Source organism: Schistocerca nitens, chromosome 3, assembly GCF_023898315.1.
Source record: "Schistocerca nitens isolate TAMUIC-IGC-003100 chromosome 3, iqSchNite1.1, whole genome shotgun sequence".
NCBI lineage: Eukaryota > Metazoa > Arthropoda > Insecta > Orthoptera > Acrididae > Schistocerca > Schistocerca nitens.
This window is the reverse complement of record NC_064616.1, coordinates 616,656,419-616,672,534: the sequence shown is the minus strand read 5'-3', so window position 1 is coordinate 616,672,534 and position 16,116 is coordinate 616,656,419.

Sequence of the window (16,116 nt, the reverse complement as noted above, 5' to 3'; positions counted from 1 at the left end):
AATAGCGAATAATTGCTTTCATTGACTTCTTCATGCTTACGTTTTCCCAGTCAGACAATGTTTGAAACTAGGACTAGCAAGATAAAACATTTTTCCACAAATTGTCAAATTGGAAGTCGAAGAGCAAGTTACATAAATTACGGTGACAATGAACGTTTTTCAAGTAGACTGATCACTGTAGGCATCCAACGCTTTTATTGTGTGTTACATGCGCAGTATATAAACCGGCAAGCCACAAATACAAATTACCACTAAGCTATGAAACAGCTGTAGTAAAACGGAGCATCCTCGTTGTCCATGTGATGGATAAGACGACTAATTCACAACATAAATGTCAATGTACGCAGCAATTTCTCTTCGGACGTGCTTCCTGGAACAAAAAACATACATTTCCTACGTCTTCAGTGCGAATCATGAAGCAAATGTAATTTACAGAACATAAAAATATCGAGTGGATTTACTAACATAATTATGAACCACTCAAGAACGTAAATAGATGGTCACATAGTTGTCAAACGTATTCTACGGTATTGCCATTGTCCATTAGACTAGCAGCAGGAAGAAAACGTTCCCTCAGCTGATGTGCTCAGCTGATGCCACAGCATCGTCTGCCGCCACTTCGTGGGAAACGAAATACCTCAAGTATAAGCCAATATGTTGAAGTCGCATATCTTTGACTATGACTTGGCGCTAAAGTGTGGTTATGGATAGTACGTATGCTCAGATTGCGATTCTAACATCATAAATAAAGACAAGGGGAAATGAATTAGGCGTCTTCCTCTTCCGTGCCGGCCGGAGTGGCCGAGCGGTTCTAGGCGCTACAGTCTGGAACCGCGCGAACGCTACAGTCGCAGGTTCGAATCCTGCCACGGGCATGGATGTGTGTGATGTCCTTAGGTTAGTTAGGTTTAAGTAGTTCTAGGTTCTAGGGCACTGATGACCTCAGAAGTTAAGTCGTATAGCGCTCAGAGCCATTTGAACAATTTTTTCTGCCTCTTCCGTAACACCAAATATATTTTAGTTATTCTATCTTAAATGAACTGCACAGAAAATCATCCATACCAGAAGTGAATACCTTATGCAACACCAGATGATATTAACAGCTTGCCGGGACGAGTTAGCCGTGCGTTCAACATCGTCATATCGCGGACTGCGCGGCTGCTTGCGCCGTCAGTTCGAATCCTTCCCCAGGCATGGATGTGTTAGGTTAGGTAGGTTTAAGCAGTTGTAGGTCTACTGGACTGATGAACTAAGCAGTTTGGTACCATAGTTCTTAGAACCTTTCGCGTAAATTTTCTTTACATAAACGACCGTGTCTTCAGAATGCGTTGACATAGCTCACTTTTTTACACCACCAAGGGACCGTATACCGCAGGAAGTGCGATACATTTCCGCTTATTATGTCTACCCGTACTCGAAGTAAACGGGTTTTAAAGGTTGGTTAGACAGACAGAGGGTCAAGAAAGTGAGACTAGTAGGGTTCCATTTTTACCGATGTAGGTGACGAAATCCTAACAACTAAAATAGCTACGACAGTTACTTAAGATGAGGGCCGCATAAATAATTCCCTCTACTCTTTATTCGAAATGTTCTAGTTGCAGTCAATACATCAGCATATTCATCGAAGCTACACTTTCGATCCAAATCACGTTTACAGGAATGCAAATAAATCAATTTGCCTATACACGTGGTAATTCAGATCCCAGTGTTAATGCCACCGCGTTTTAGAAGTGCAAGCATTCCCATTGCTAGCTAGCTTAAGAAACAGTTCGGCTAATGAACGTTTTCTGGCTGTGGTGAGTCTAATGGAGAATTCGAAACATTGTAGAATACGTTTGGCAGCTATGTAGCCGTTTATTTCCTGGGGTGGTGCACAACTATCCTACTAAATTTACTCGCTAATAACAGTATTTTGTTATTTCGATAAACATCCCGAATGACTGTCAAATAAGCGGTGACATAAAGGTAGCAAATTCATGTTTTTGAGTCCAGAACGCTCTATGCAACAGAAACTGCAGATCATTTTGCCATTTTCATTGCGAAATTGCCGGATTATTCATTTCTGTGGTAATAATATGGGGCTGTTAGCCTGGGTTGTCTGCTAGCGTAGTGAAAGGTATTTGCTACTGCAAGGGAGGTCTGGTTTGTTTTCGGTTGTAATCTCGATGGAGGCAGATAGACAATCAGTAAAGCAATTTTAAGAAATTCTCGCGCCCCCAATACGTTTTATTGCTACCTTTGTTCTGTTCCGGCGCCCTGTGGATGTCAATATGAAACTCTTGTAGAATTTCATACTTGTTAGTGACTACTTTTTCCGCTTCTGTCAATAACTGAATTGACTTAAGTGTGGCAATGAATGATTTTTAACTGAATTTCGTTATGAATCTTCACGCACTGCTAAATTTGCACACTTTCATAGTAGGTCAGCAACGGTAATCCAGTATGACTCGTCTGAACGTTGACGCAGACCGTTTCGCGGCCGAATGCGCGTATATTTTGCTTCACTGGGGTACTTTGTCTTACTAAAACACTTATATTATCTCGATAAGCTGAAATTCATTTTTATTAGTACGGTTCATACTAATTAGCGCTTCTTGATTCATTTATGTCTTATATTTACGTGTTGTGTTTAACACACTAATCAGCATTAAATATAGTCTTACACATGATTGAAAACAGTCTGACGAAGTTCGGACAGTTTTTCAATTTCCCGCCTGTGGGTAGTATGTTGGTAGCCTGTTATGCTGCGTAGCAGACTTTAAAGCTGTGCAGATCAGCATAACGAAAAGGCGAGAGGTCTCGCTCGTTATGTTGAAATGGTTCAAATGGCTCTGAGCACTATGGGACTTAACTGCTGAAGTCATCAGTCCCCTAGAACTTAGAACTACTTAAACCTTAATAACACATCCATGTCCGAGGCAGGATTCGAACCTGCGACCGTAGCAGTCGCGCGTTTCCAGACTGTAGCGCCTAGAACCGCTCGGCCACTCCGGCCGGCCCGCTCGTTTTGGCAAATGTCTCTGAGCACTATGCGACTCAACATCTGAGGTCATCAGTCGCCTAGAACTTAGAACTAATTAAGCCTAACTAACCTAAGGACATCACACACTCCCATGCCCGAGGCAGGATTCGAACCTGCTACCGTAGCGGTCGCTCGGCTCCAGACTGTAGCGCCTAGAACCGCACGGCCACTCCTTGCCGGCGCTCGTTTTGTCCGCGACTCTACAAGACATTCAATAAATTATAGTCAGACTCCACATCTATCCCAGTAAAAGTTTTGCAGTTTAAAATCTGGTTTCGAAATCTCTTTCTTATTACTATGTTACCTAAAAGAAATTTTTCAACATCTCCCGATATCATCTTTCTTGATTCTTACTCCATGTCTTCACAGTGATCAAATTTAGCTGTGTGTATAATTGCACCAGGTGGCTTCTCCTTTCATTCAAATATATGGAACCACTTCAGAAAGTAAGTTACCCACTATTATGGCATGCCAAGTAACTTTTACCGAATGCTTCATTGTACTTTCAAGTCACACAGATACACGACACTACTTTTCAACATAGTCACCAAGTCAATGTAAGCAACGATCGGAAATTTCTACCAATCGTTCAATTCTTCAATGATAGAAATCCACGCCTTGGCCACCAATATATTTGAGAACTACTGTGTGAACGTCCCCATTATTGGAAAGTCAGCGACTGCTGTGAATCAGTTCCTTGACTTCCTTGACGTTGTTGTCTGTGGTCGATGTCGATGGTCTACCTTCTGATCAGTACCAACCGTGTATTTGTCTATGCAGCCTTGGTCAAATTGTTGGCACCGGTTCATTACGTCTGGACCCGACATTGCAATTGGTCCATATATCACTGTGTAGTGCCACCACCAATCTTAGGCATTACTGCAGGAATGAGCAGCTCAGGCACAGCAGTTGCAGAAACCATTTGCAGCCGGTGGGTATCAAGGTGTAGGCATGTGGGTTGCAGCAACAGCGCTGCTTATAAACTGCGAGACAATCCAGGCCACGACTCACAATCCTGGCGATGCAGTGGAAAGAATAGGCTCTTGCAGGACGGGCTAGCCAGTTACTGCATTGCCGCCCTACGGGTCTGTTATTCCGGGCGTAGCTAGAAACAGCGTACAGGCACGATAAACGAGCTACCAACCCCTATAAATAACTATCAGTTTTAGCAGAGGTTTCAGCAGTCCAGCAGTACCTGTCACAATGAAAGGATTAAGCCTTGCAGGACAGCAGATAGAAACCCTACTGGTACAGCCACCCGCACTCCTGTTCTGGTGTGGGAACTCAGGCGCCATGTACCAACACTCGCTGGCCCGACGTCCACTACCAGTGGCTGTCATCCCCTGCAAGCATTCCGGCAGTCTCCTGGACCACTGATGGCTGCCGCTTGCAGCGACACCGTGCTAACTGGGGCATGCGTTGCTGAGTGGGCTTCTGTGTGTCAGCATCACGGTCAATCTACAGGCTGCAAGCCAGCCACCTCAGCATACCACGCACAATTCTCGCCACATCCCAAGAGGGGACGTAGCCGCCTCACAGAATCGCTATGAGTGTAAAAGCACACGTTCTAATAAAATGTTTGACTTTTGATGTTGTTTCTCTGATCTGCCACTGAACTGCATACCTTTCACGACCCACTGTCGCTACCCAGCACTGCACAGAAGTAGCCCTACATTCTAGGTCAACTTTGGCCAGAATCTCGCGGTGAATCTGTCTACAATTTGGACGTTTTGCCTACAAAATCATACTGTCCAACTTTAAAGTGTCTTTCCTGCTGCCACACAGTTTGCTTCCCACTCTGTAATGCACCTGTTATCCGTGCCGCAGCAGATCTGTGTCTGTAGGGAACCCTGTATATGTGCTGTCTTCTGACAATATACCTCTCTTGCACAATCACCTTAGCGTGGGACAACATGTATAATTTACTTTCTGAAGTCTCCTTCTGTATAGCACATTCCTTTCCTCCTTTTCTCCTACTATTTGTCCTTACCTTCCTTTTCCTACTGCCGAATTCTAGTCCCCCATTACAATTAAAATTTCGCGTCCTTTAACAACCTGATCAGTTTGTTTTGTCTCGTCATACATTCACTCAATTTCATCATCTACAGAGCATGTAGACATAGAAACTTCTGGTACAGCGGTGGGTACTGGTATTGTATCATCTTGACTACAATACTCCGTTCACTATGCCGTTCATAGTAGCTTACCCGCATTTCTATCTTATTACACATTTTAGTCCCACTCCTGCATCGTACCTTCTGGATTTTCTGTTGATAAACCTGTTTTATCTGACTGGAAGTCCTGTTCTTCTTGCCACCACACTTCACTAATTTCCACTACATCGGACTTTAACTTACCCATCTCTCTCTCTAATTCTCTAACCTCTCTACCCAGTTACGGGTCTAATATTTCACACTCCGACCTGTATGATCCAAGTCTTGTTTTCCTGATAACAGTGTCAAATGGCTCAAATGGCTCTGAGCACTATGGGACCTAACATCTGTGGTCATCAGTCCCCTAGAACTTATAACTACTTAAACCTTACTAACCTAAGGACATCACACACATCCATGCCTGAGGCAGGATTCGAACCTGCGACCGTAGCGGTCACGCGGTTCCAGACCGAAGCGTCTAGAACCGCACGGCCACACCGACCGGCCTAACAGCGTCACCCTGAGTAGTCCCAGGCCAGAGATCCGAATGTGGGGTGCTACCTGTACATTACTTTACTCAAGAGGATGCCATCATCTTTAAATCATGCAGTAAAGCTGAATATCCTTTGGAAATATAACTTTTATAGTTTCCCCTTGCTTTCATCCGTTCTGGCTGTCTGTTCCGTTGAGACATGCAAACTACTGCACAGCGAAAAGTTCCATGGTCGGTGGAGGTTGCTTCCATTAAGATCTAAGTAAACCATGTTCTAATATTCTTTCTTAATGACCATTTAAAACATCCGTTATGTTCATCTTCGCATATTTATTTCGATTTAACATAAAACGTGATGAATCTAACTGATTTGAAACTGCTGATTCTGAAATTACAGTTCATTTTTCTCCATCGTCCTCCAATTTGTGGTTATGGATGTCTGAACTACATATGAAGGTTCCAGGGTAAAAAAGGTGAATCACTTTTTTTTTTCTCAAAATGAGTTTGAGGTGCGATTAGATTCACCATCGAAAGGACTACCTGTTAGCAGCACGAAACAGGAAATAAAATAGCTTTGTCATGGGTTTAGTCACCCTAAAAGTTTTGGTGTGCAGGAAAAGAAGCAGGTAAGTCGATTGTTCCCGCGAAAAAACCTGGTAAGTCAACTGTTCCAGCGAAAAACCAGGTAAGTCAACTACAACTCAACACATGGCCGCGCGATCACTGAAATTTCGCACCATTCTGTGTTTGGAATTATATTGATTCTAAGTACTGAAACGTCTCAATAGAGCCGATCCATAAGGCTGTTGCCTCCTTTGACCTTGTCACCTACTTTTGCACACCGCACGTTTGCGGTTTAGTTCAACTATCCCGGGAGGGATGAGCAGTAGATATCAGACAAATTTTACTCCTTCATGACATGAATTATAGCAACTTGAATCTGTTTGTATCCGCAATTCAATTGGTTTTGCTCCATATTTTATGTTCGAACCTGAATCCCAAAGTCTGCCTATCATGTTCTTCCTTTCTTTTACTGCATGTGTGTCTGAATGTGAACGAATGAGTATTTTTGTGTATATTTCGGGGTTTCTTGAGTAGAAGTAGTAGTAGTTGCGTGGAATGTCGTCTGCTCGGAGCATAAGAAAAGATGCGTCTCCTCTGCTTTGAGTACAGGATGACTAAAATGGAGTTCCTCTTACCTGAACAGAGAGATCTACCCTTTATGCACGGAGATTGCTCATTGTTGGGTTGGTGGCGGAAACGACCCCTCTGGTCTATTCCATCTGCAATGCGGGTTAGCTGGGAGCTTTGTTCGGAACGGCACTATTCGTCTGGGCGCCGGTGAGTGTGGTCAAAGGATTTTGCTGAGTTAGAATATGGTGTCAAGCGCGTTTGTCGTTTCTAAAGAAATCGTTGAAAATATTCATGTTTCTTCAGGTTAGCTGAAGCGCCGTATTTATTTTTCAGTTCGTTTTAGGTCTTGAATATCTTTGTGTCGGAGTTTCCCAGTGAGCGAAACTTCCCTTGTTCCTTGGAATGGCCAAGTGGAATAATCACCAGCAGGAGTGTTTAATATGAGCCAGTAACTCAAAATATCGTGTGAATGTGGTGCGTTTGGACCTACATGCGTGTGTGCTTTTATTTTTACGATTTTCCGCATTTTTCTGTATGATTTCTGTGTCTGGTCCATACCTGTGTTTGAACTTCATGTACGGTAGGGGACGAACCATGTGTGCTACTCGTAGTTTTTTAATCGTGTTTCTTGATTCGGTTTAAATTTAAATAGTGCCGGTAGATCACTTGAACTTTCAGATTTCAGTGTTTTATCCGAATTTGGGTTGTGAGAGCTGCCTTGCTCAGTGGAGAGCCACGTGTACCGTGAAACCGATCTCGGTATTCATTTTTGCAAGGTTAATTTTCTCACGTGTGGCTCGCGATCATTTAATCTTGTCGTGGTTTTAGTCAACTTTTCAGTATTCTTGGTGTTTATATTTTGTTGGAAACGTTTCAATTCGTTTAAATGTGTATGAAAACTTGCCAAGTGGAGTGGTCGGTTCTCGATTGCCGAGCGCGATTCATTATGCTATGATATCACTCTTGTAAACTATTCTAAACGGGTTAAAAGTATTTGCGGATTCTAGCAGTGGTGGTAAACTGTGTCTTAGTCTGTTCCATTGTGTGAGTGTACAAGTGAATGTTTTCCGCACTGTATCCTCTCGCTCCCTCACCCAAGTTACACCATGAAGTGCATTTATCTTACTGTATAATCTTAATGCTTTAGTGTTCGGACCCCAGGTTAGAATGGTAACTGTATATTCCTCCCATTTTAATGTATTCTTTCAATGAATAAATCTGTTCGTAAAAGTTACCCTTCTGTATCCTGTTCGCTCATTTACGATTGTAAGTGCCTTTTTCATTTAAAAAAAATGATTTTATACTCTTATATGAAGGGCTTATTTCAATAGTGGTACAAGTCCATTACCTCCACTTTTCTATCTACAGGGTGGTCCCGAATTCATGGTACAAACTTTAATGGTAGGTGCAGGACATTGTAACAAGGATATATTGTATAGGAATGTATAGTCCCAGGTGACGCGGTGAGGCGTAAACAGGGGAAATAACGGCCGAAAGGAAAACGAAAGATTTTATTGAAATCGTTGTTGACAAGTGTCATGTTTACAGTAAGTGTTCAAAATTGCGTCCACCATGAGCGATACATGCTTGACAGCGTCGGTGCAGCGATTGGCGTACACGTTCAAAGATGCCTGGTATTTCACGCACACCTGCAGCAGCTACAGATATGCGAGCAACGAGATCCTCATCTGAGTCAACTGGAGTCTCATAAACAAGGCTCTTAAGATGTCCCCATAAAAAGTAATCGAGGCAAGAGAAATCAGGAGATCGGGGTGGCCAAGGGACTGGTCCACCACGCCCAATCCATCTAGCACCAAACGTGGCATTCAGGTAATTCCGTACAGCAGTGCTGAAGTGTGCTGGCGCTCCATCGTGCTGAAACCACATGCGGTTACGAATGGCGAGCGGAACATCTTGCAGCAGTTCTGGTAACACTTCTTGCAGAAAAATAAGATAGCTTTCGCCACAGAGTCGCGTGGGTAGTAAGTATGGCCCAATCAAAAAGTCGTTCACAATACCAGCCCACACATTAATACCGAAACGTTGTTGATACGCATGTGGACGCGTTGCATGTGGATTATCTGTTGCCCACACATGGGAATTGTGCGCATTAAAGACACCCTCGCGTGAAAATGTCGCTTCATCTGTAAATAGCACATGACCTACGAAATCCGGCTGCAACGCACATTGCTGCAACAACCACTGGCAGAAGTTCACGCGAAGAGGATAATCTGCCGGATTCAATGCTTGTACTTTTTGAAAATGGAAGGGGTGTAAGCGATTTTCATTTAACACTCTGCATACAGTCTGATGACTCACATGTACGTCACGCGCAACAGTTCTTGTGCTTGACTCGGGTCTATCAGCCACTATGTTCAAGATGCGTTCTTCCAGTCGTGGAGTGCGTACAGCTCTTAATCGACCAGCGTCATGTCTGTTGACGTCGAACGTACCTCTTTCACAAAGTTGACGATGTAACCGTTGAAAAATTCTATGATCCGGCATTCGTCGATTAGGATACTCCGCGCGATACATTCGTAACGCAGCTCTGGCGTTACCATTTGCACGGCCGTACATGTAATGCATGTCTGCTTTTTCTGCATACGTAAAGTCACCCATCGTCTACGGCAGCACAATTGTGAATGGCGCTTGTCCCTACTGCGATACATCATGTTCATCTACTGCCCTCTACCGGCAGTGACACCAACCGATCACTCCATTTCTCTTTCCCCTGTTTACGCCTCACCGCGTCACCTGCGACTATACATTCCTATACAATAAATCCTTGTTACAATGTCCTGTACCTACCATTAAAGTTTGTACCATGAATTCGGGACCACCCTGTATAACGCTTCTGCAATTAATGATCCAAACAAACAGAAAGAAAGGTTCATCTTTAGCTAGAAGCCATATGCTTGGATATTTCTGGTATCTCAACTGCAGATATTTCAGCGCTCATTTAACTTTAGAACTCTGTATCTCAATATGAACAAAAATGGACTTGTACCACTACTGAAATAAGCCCTTCATATATTCCCGGAGAAGACTGTAAATAGAAAAATTCATGAGACCAGTATGTTCAACTAAAGAGGAATGAGTGATGTTTCAAGCCACTGGCATATCAATTACTTTCGTCAATTGTACTAATTAATCTAACTGAAACTAAAATTTCCGATTGAATTAATCATTCAACTGATGCTCAAATTCAGTCATTCTTAGTACTTAGGAAGGGCTAGGTCTGGTGGCGACCCGGTTTTATTATTATAGTTTTGTCTCTAATAGTGGCTTAACCACGCACAACTACGGATGTTTACGAAGCTTGCAGATAGCAACTTACAATACAATCATAGACTGCAATATTGTAATTGTTTATAAATAACGTTTATAAATAATAAATTACAATTATGAAACCTACTTTACAACACACTTATAATAAGGCTACTGCACCATTCCGCCTACCATGGAATAGAATAGTTTTTCTTTATTTTATTCTTGCAGCTGTTTTTTTTTTCTTAGTGTAAGTTGTTATTTCAGTAATATGTAACAAATCATGCTGTTCTGTTGACATGTCGACATTGGAAGTTCCACAGAGTGAAGCTAAGAAACGGAGGAAAACTGGGATAGTTGCTGATGTTAAGAAATTAAAGCTACGTTCACGTGAAATGGGAGCGTCGAGCAAATGTTTGTCTTAAATGCTATGACGCCATAACTGAAGCACAAAGAGCTGAAATTCTACGCAGATTTAACTGTCTAAAAAAACATAACCATTACAATGGGTATTTGGGAGGTTTTGATAACAGTGCTATGTATTAACAGAAAGCGACCACTTTAAAAAGAAGACGCGAAGTTAGGAGATGCAGCATTTGCGTACAGAGTTAGAGTTCCTGGAGGTTTGGCGATCAGCGCCTGATGAACTGGAAAGACAAGAATAATGGACCCATGGTGTGCAGCTTCATAGGAACGTCTGACAAAGTTGCATCAAAACATAAGACAGGAGAATTTGAGCTATCTTCTTTGTCCTACGCTGGTAATTTTAAGTAGACCAGTTAAGGCCTTCCTTCAAATTTTCTTTTAAAATTGGTTATGTGTAAAAGTATGTACCAAAAGTCTCTATTATCTGCAGGTCGCCTACGTATTTACAGAGCAAAATACGAGGATTTAATGAGGCTCATGAAGTTCTGTAATGAGAAGGCAGTGAAGTTTCACTATGCATTTTCAAATGACTGATAATTTGGAAGACATCTGTGAGGTTTCATGGATAATAATAATAATATTAGAAATAATACTTATAATGTTAGAAATGATAATAATAATGTTACAAATGATCATCAAAATATATGAAATGATAGTTAAATATTCATACATACAAAGGAAACCAAGAGTAGTTGGCTCACTTGATTCGTTCTCTTTCTGTTTCAGGAGACTTATCTGGTTTCTTTCCCGAAAAATTGGTAGTTTGAGTGCACTTTCTATTTAGTTTCGTATTATGGGTGTTACACAGATTGAAAACCAACTTATTTTGTTCACTAAACACATGACTTCATTATTTTACGTTGTCTGAAAACATTACTTCGTATGGAAAAGTCTTATTGCGCTTTTAAATTAAAAATGCGTTTCCTGAGTTTGACTGAATAAGTAACTTACCTGCGTCTCTCCCTGAATCCTTCACACACCTAAAGGCAGAGTACAGTGGTCTACACAATTCCTAAACTAAATTTGGACAACTATAACATACTTAATGGCATGAAACTATGTTACTGTGGTGTCCTAGACCTAATGTAGATTTTTACAATAAAATATGCAACATTAATTTTCTGGATGACAATATTGATGGATATAAGGATGGTTGAGGCGTTTTCGTAACAACTTCCTTCTATGGGATGTAGATCCTTCACACTTCAGAAACTAGCAGTATTCACATAACACTGACGGATTCCATCTACATTTATAGCGGCTTTCCATCTGAAACACGCCTAACCTCATGCTCGTTACTAGCCGTCCCAAAATACACAAGGAATAAACCTAAATGCAAATGAATTGTTAGAGAAATTCTTCATCCAAGGTTTTAATAGTTCTCTATAACATTTCCCACAGTATGTCACTGTTTTCCGCTCTTGTGTTCCCTAGGAAACCTTCAACGACATCCTTAAAAAAATACCAGGCTGACTTAATTTTTCTTCAAAGTTCTTATCTTGCATAGCTTTCTAATCTTGGCCGTTAATCCAGGGAAAAGTTCACGTAGATGTATGAAACAGTTACTGCTTCTATCCACCCCCTTTAAAAAATTCTTAATAACGCTGACTTTATATGCAGTGACAAAAGGGAGACATTTTGAGAATCCACCAAAGACATTTAGAGAATCCAAGAAAAGTACGTATTTCAAATTTTCTTTTCCCTGGAACCAAATCCTATCGTTGTTGCCACTGTTTAACTGCATAATGTTTATCTGTTGCGTAACTGTCTCAAAGACAAAGGAAACAGCAAATGGGTTGAGAAACCACTTTGAAGACAAGTTAATAATCCAGTTACCTTAAGATAATATGTTTTCCAATTGCCTTCTTTACAATAAATAACTTCAACTAACTCTGATAAATCTAAGTAATTCTCTTTCATTGTATCCTACAGATACACATGCAATCATATTTCCATTATGTAATACAACGGTCTTCAGACTAGTCTTGAAAGCGTCTACAGTCTACACTATCTGAGCAAAGGTATCTGTACACAGCTTTGTAACGCGAAGTTGACCACCTAATATCACGTGAGACGGATAGAGTACTGTATTATTGGTAGATAACCAGTAATAGCAGAATGAATCGGTCAGGAGGGCTCAGTAACTTTAGTTATGAATTAGATATTGGATGTCACATGGGTAACAAATCCATCAGGGACATTTCAACCCTTCTAAAGCTGCCAAAGCGAGCTTTTGGTGATGTGACTGTCAAGTGGAAGCTCGCAGGAACAACCACAGCTAAACCAAGACCTGAACGACCTTATGTACTGACGGAAAGGGACTATCGAGCGTTACGGAGGGTGGTTGTAAAAAAATGACGTGAAATCAGCGGAAGGAACCTGCGACCAGTGTTGCAGGGTGTGCAAAGTCCGGAAATGCTTTCAATTATTTATTGCACAAGAACCAAACATTTTACAGATATCACACATATGTCATTTTGAAGAGAAACCCTGAAAGTTTTTTTTTTTTTTTCGTGTATACCACCACAGTGTAGTTTGGTAATTTGCCGATAGTCAGCGCTAGTCGCAAACATGGCGAGTTCGACAAAAACAAGTGTGCTACAGCTGTTCAACGGATGTTTAGAACCAAGTACGGTAAGAACCACCAACAAGGAAGGGCATATACCACTGGCACAACAAATTCGTTACGACGGGTTGCTTGCGCCCAGCAAAGAGAAGCGGACGTCCCAGTGTGAGTGAAGTGAATGTGGAGCGCCTACGACGTACATACATAAGGAGTCCAAAGAAATCGGTGCCCGTGCATCCCGTGAACTCACAATGGCTCCAATAATAGTGTGGAAAGTCCTGTGACAGAAGCTGTCTATGAAACCATTCAAATTGGAGCTAGCGTAGAAGCTCAATGACGACGAAAAAGACAAATGTTTTGAGTTATGTTCGCAGTTGCAACAACTGAATGAGAATGGGGATGGCATTGTTGATCGCTTAATTTTTAGCGACGAAGCCACTTTTCACTCTAGTCAGAAAGTGAACAGGCATAATTGTCGAATCTCCCACACGAGTGCACTGAATTTGAGTGTGATTCCCCAAAGGTAAACGATTTTTGTGCCTTGTCACGTCGCAAACTGTACAGACCGAGAGCACTGTCACTGGATATTGCTACTTGGACACGTAGCCGCAATGGTTGAAGCCTCAAATGCAATTGGACTCTTCGTTCATCTTTCAGCAGGGTGGGGCTCCACCCCATTTTCATCGTGAAGTTCGTAGGTACCTGAACACAGACAGAGTTGCCGCATCGGTGGATCGGCCGTGCTACAGAAGGGGACAGCTGTTTAATGAAATGGCCTCCCCAATCACCAGATCACACTCTATGTGACTTTTTTCTGTCGGTACACATTAAAGATCTGGTGTATGTACCGCCTCTACCACGTGATGTAGCAGAGCTCTGGGAGAGAATACAGGAAGAGATTGCCACAGTCACGATGCCATGCAGGGACGGGAATGGCAAGAATTCGATTACCGTATTGACATCTGCCGGGTCACTCATGGTTCGCATATTGAATGTTTGTTAAAGAACCTTTCAGAGTTTCTCCTCAAAATGCAATATGTATTATATCTGTACAATGTTTAGTTCTTGTGCAATAAATAATACAAAGTGTTCCCGGACTTTATGTAAACCCTGTATAGCTAGCACAATGGGTGTTCGTAGAGAGTCAAGAAGAATGGGATACAATGGTCGAGCAGCTCGTCATATGCCACACATTTCTATAGACAATGCTAAGTGACGCTTGAGGTGATGTAAAGGGTGATGACCCTGGACAGTGTATGGATGGAAGTGAGTGATTTGAAGTGATGAATCACGCTATATACTGTGGCAGTCCGATGAAATGGTCTGGGTCTGGCGATTGCCTGGAAAACGTTACCAGCCATTATGTGTAGTGGCAACAATGATGTATGGAGGAAGTGATGTTACGGTGTGGGGTTGTTTGTCGAGATGAGGGTGTGATCTCTTTACTACACTTAAGAAAACACTAAATGTGGAAGGATATTAACACGCTTTACATCGTTGTGTACTGCATACAATAGAGGAACAGTTCAGGTGAAGGGCAAACATCCCCCATATTAACGTCCACTGATAGCTACCCGGATACTTTTGACCAGACAGAGCACAAAAAGCGCCACTTTGCAGCATGATATGGAATGTGTAATAGTTTCATTGAGCCTACTACGTAACTAAGAGAACAAACGTTGCCAACGATATGATAGTATTATAACAGTATGGGCTGCTATTATATTAGTACTATGCCAATAATGTTATTCGTGTGAAAGGACCTTGACTGTGTGTAGTGTAAAGTTATCGGATAATTTTTGTTTCCCTAACGATCTCTATTGAAAGAAAGCAGTAGGAAAGTAAACTGGAAACGGACCAAGGTTTTATTAGTAATCTAGTAAACTGTAATTATCTGAAAAGAAACAGTCGCCAACCTAATTAGACAAAGCTGTATCCAGTACTATCATGGTTCATAAAGAAAGTTAACTATGTGGGTTAACATTACTTGATACTAAACTTCCGTTTTGCTGATAAGATACAAGACAGTAGCACAGTTTAACAAGTAATGTACCAGTGAATTGACCTGAATTACACAGGATAAGTATTAATGTGTTTAGACAACAACTGGCTACCAATAACACTTATTATCTGTACATTACAGCAGGAAGATAATGAATTGTAGGTAAATGATTAATAGTGGTGGAACATTACTGATATGAACAAGAGGTTCTTCTGTCAATTTAATTATAGGAAATTACTGCTATTGAAATAGATATGAAGTAAGTGTATCTTTTGTACTGATTATTATTTGCAGTCTCAAGAAATATTCACTACCTGATATTATTTAGATCAATCGGAATATGTGACACCTGTATCTATTACAGTTTGATTAATTGTAGCCAGTTGCCTATTCTTGATCTCTGTTATTGAAATATAACATTTAAATTTGGCTCAGCAATTAGCATGGGGACTCAGAAACTAAGTTATCGGCAGCTTAGATTCAGAACATGGCTTAACACATTAGTAATAGCACAATATCGGAAACACTGTTAAGTACATAACACATGAGATTGAAAACGCCATTATTTCAATAAAAAGAATATTTTAATTGAATACTTCAATTGTCCATTTGTGAAAACTATATGGAGTGTTTCAAAACTTATGCTCACCAAATAATTATGTGCTTTACAACTCCACAGAATTTGGGAACTTTTGTAAAGGAAAATAATTGCTTTTCTCTTCAGTAAAACAATATACTCGGATTCATCGTTGCACTTGGGATACGATCCTGTCTAGGTAAATGACTAAGGACAAAATGCGGCGGCTCAACACAAAGTTTACAGAACACAAAATTATTATTGAAAGAGAAACCACATAACTGGCCCATGCAATGATACAGTACTCAACTGATACTTTGAGATGAAGATGGTGGCAGTGTCGATCTCCTGTGCTATTCAAAAAAGGCCGCAAAAGTATCCATGGCTCTTCCTGCGCAACAAGCTCTGAAAATTCTCTTTTTGCCGTAGAATTTTCATAATACAGAGTTAACCAAAATTATGCCATGAATAATAAG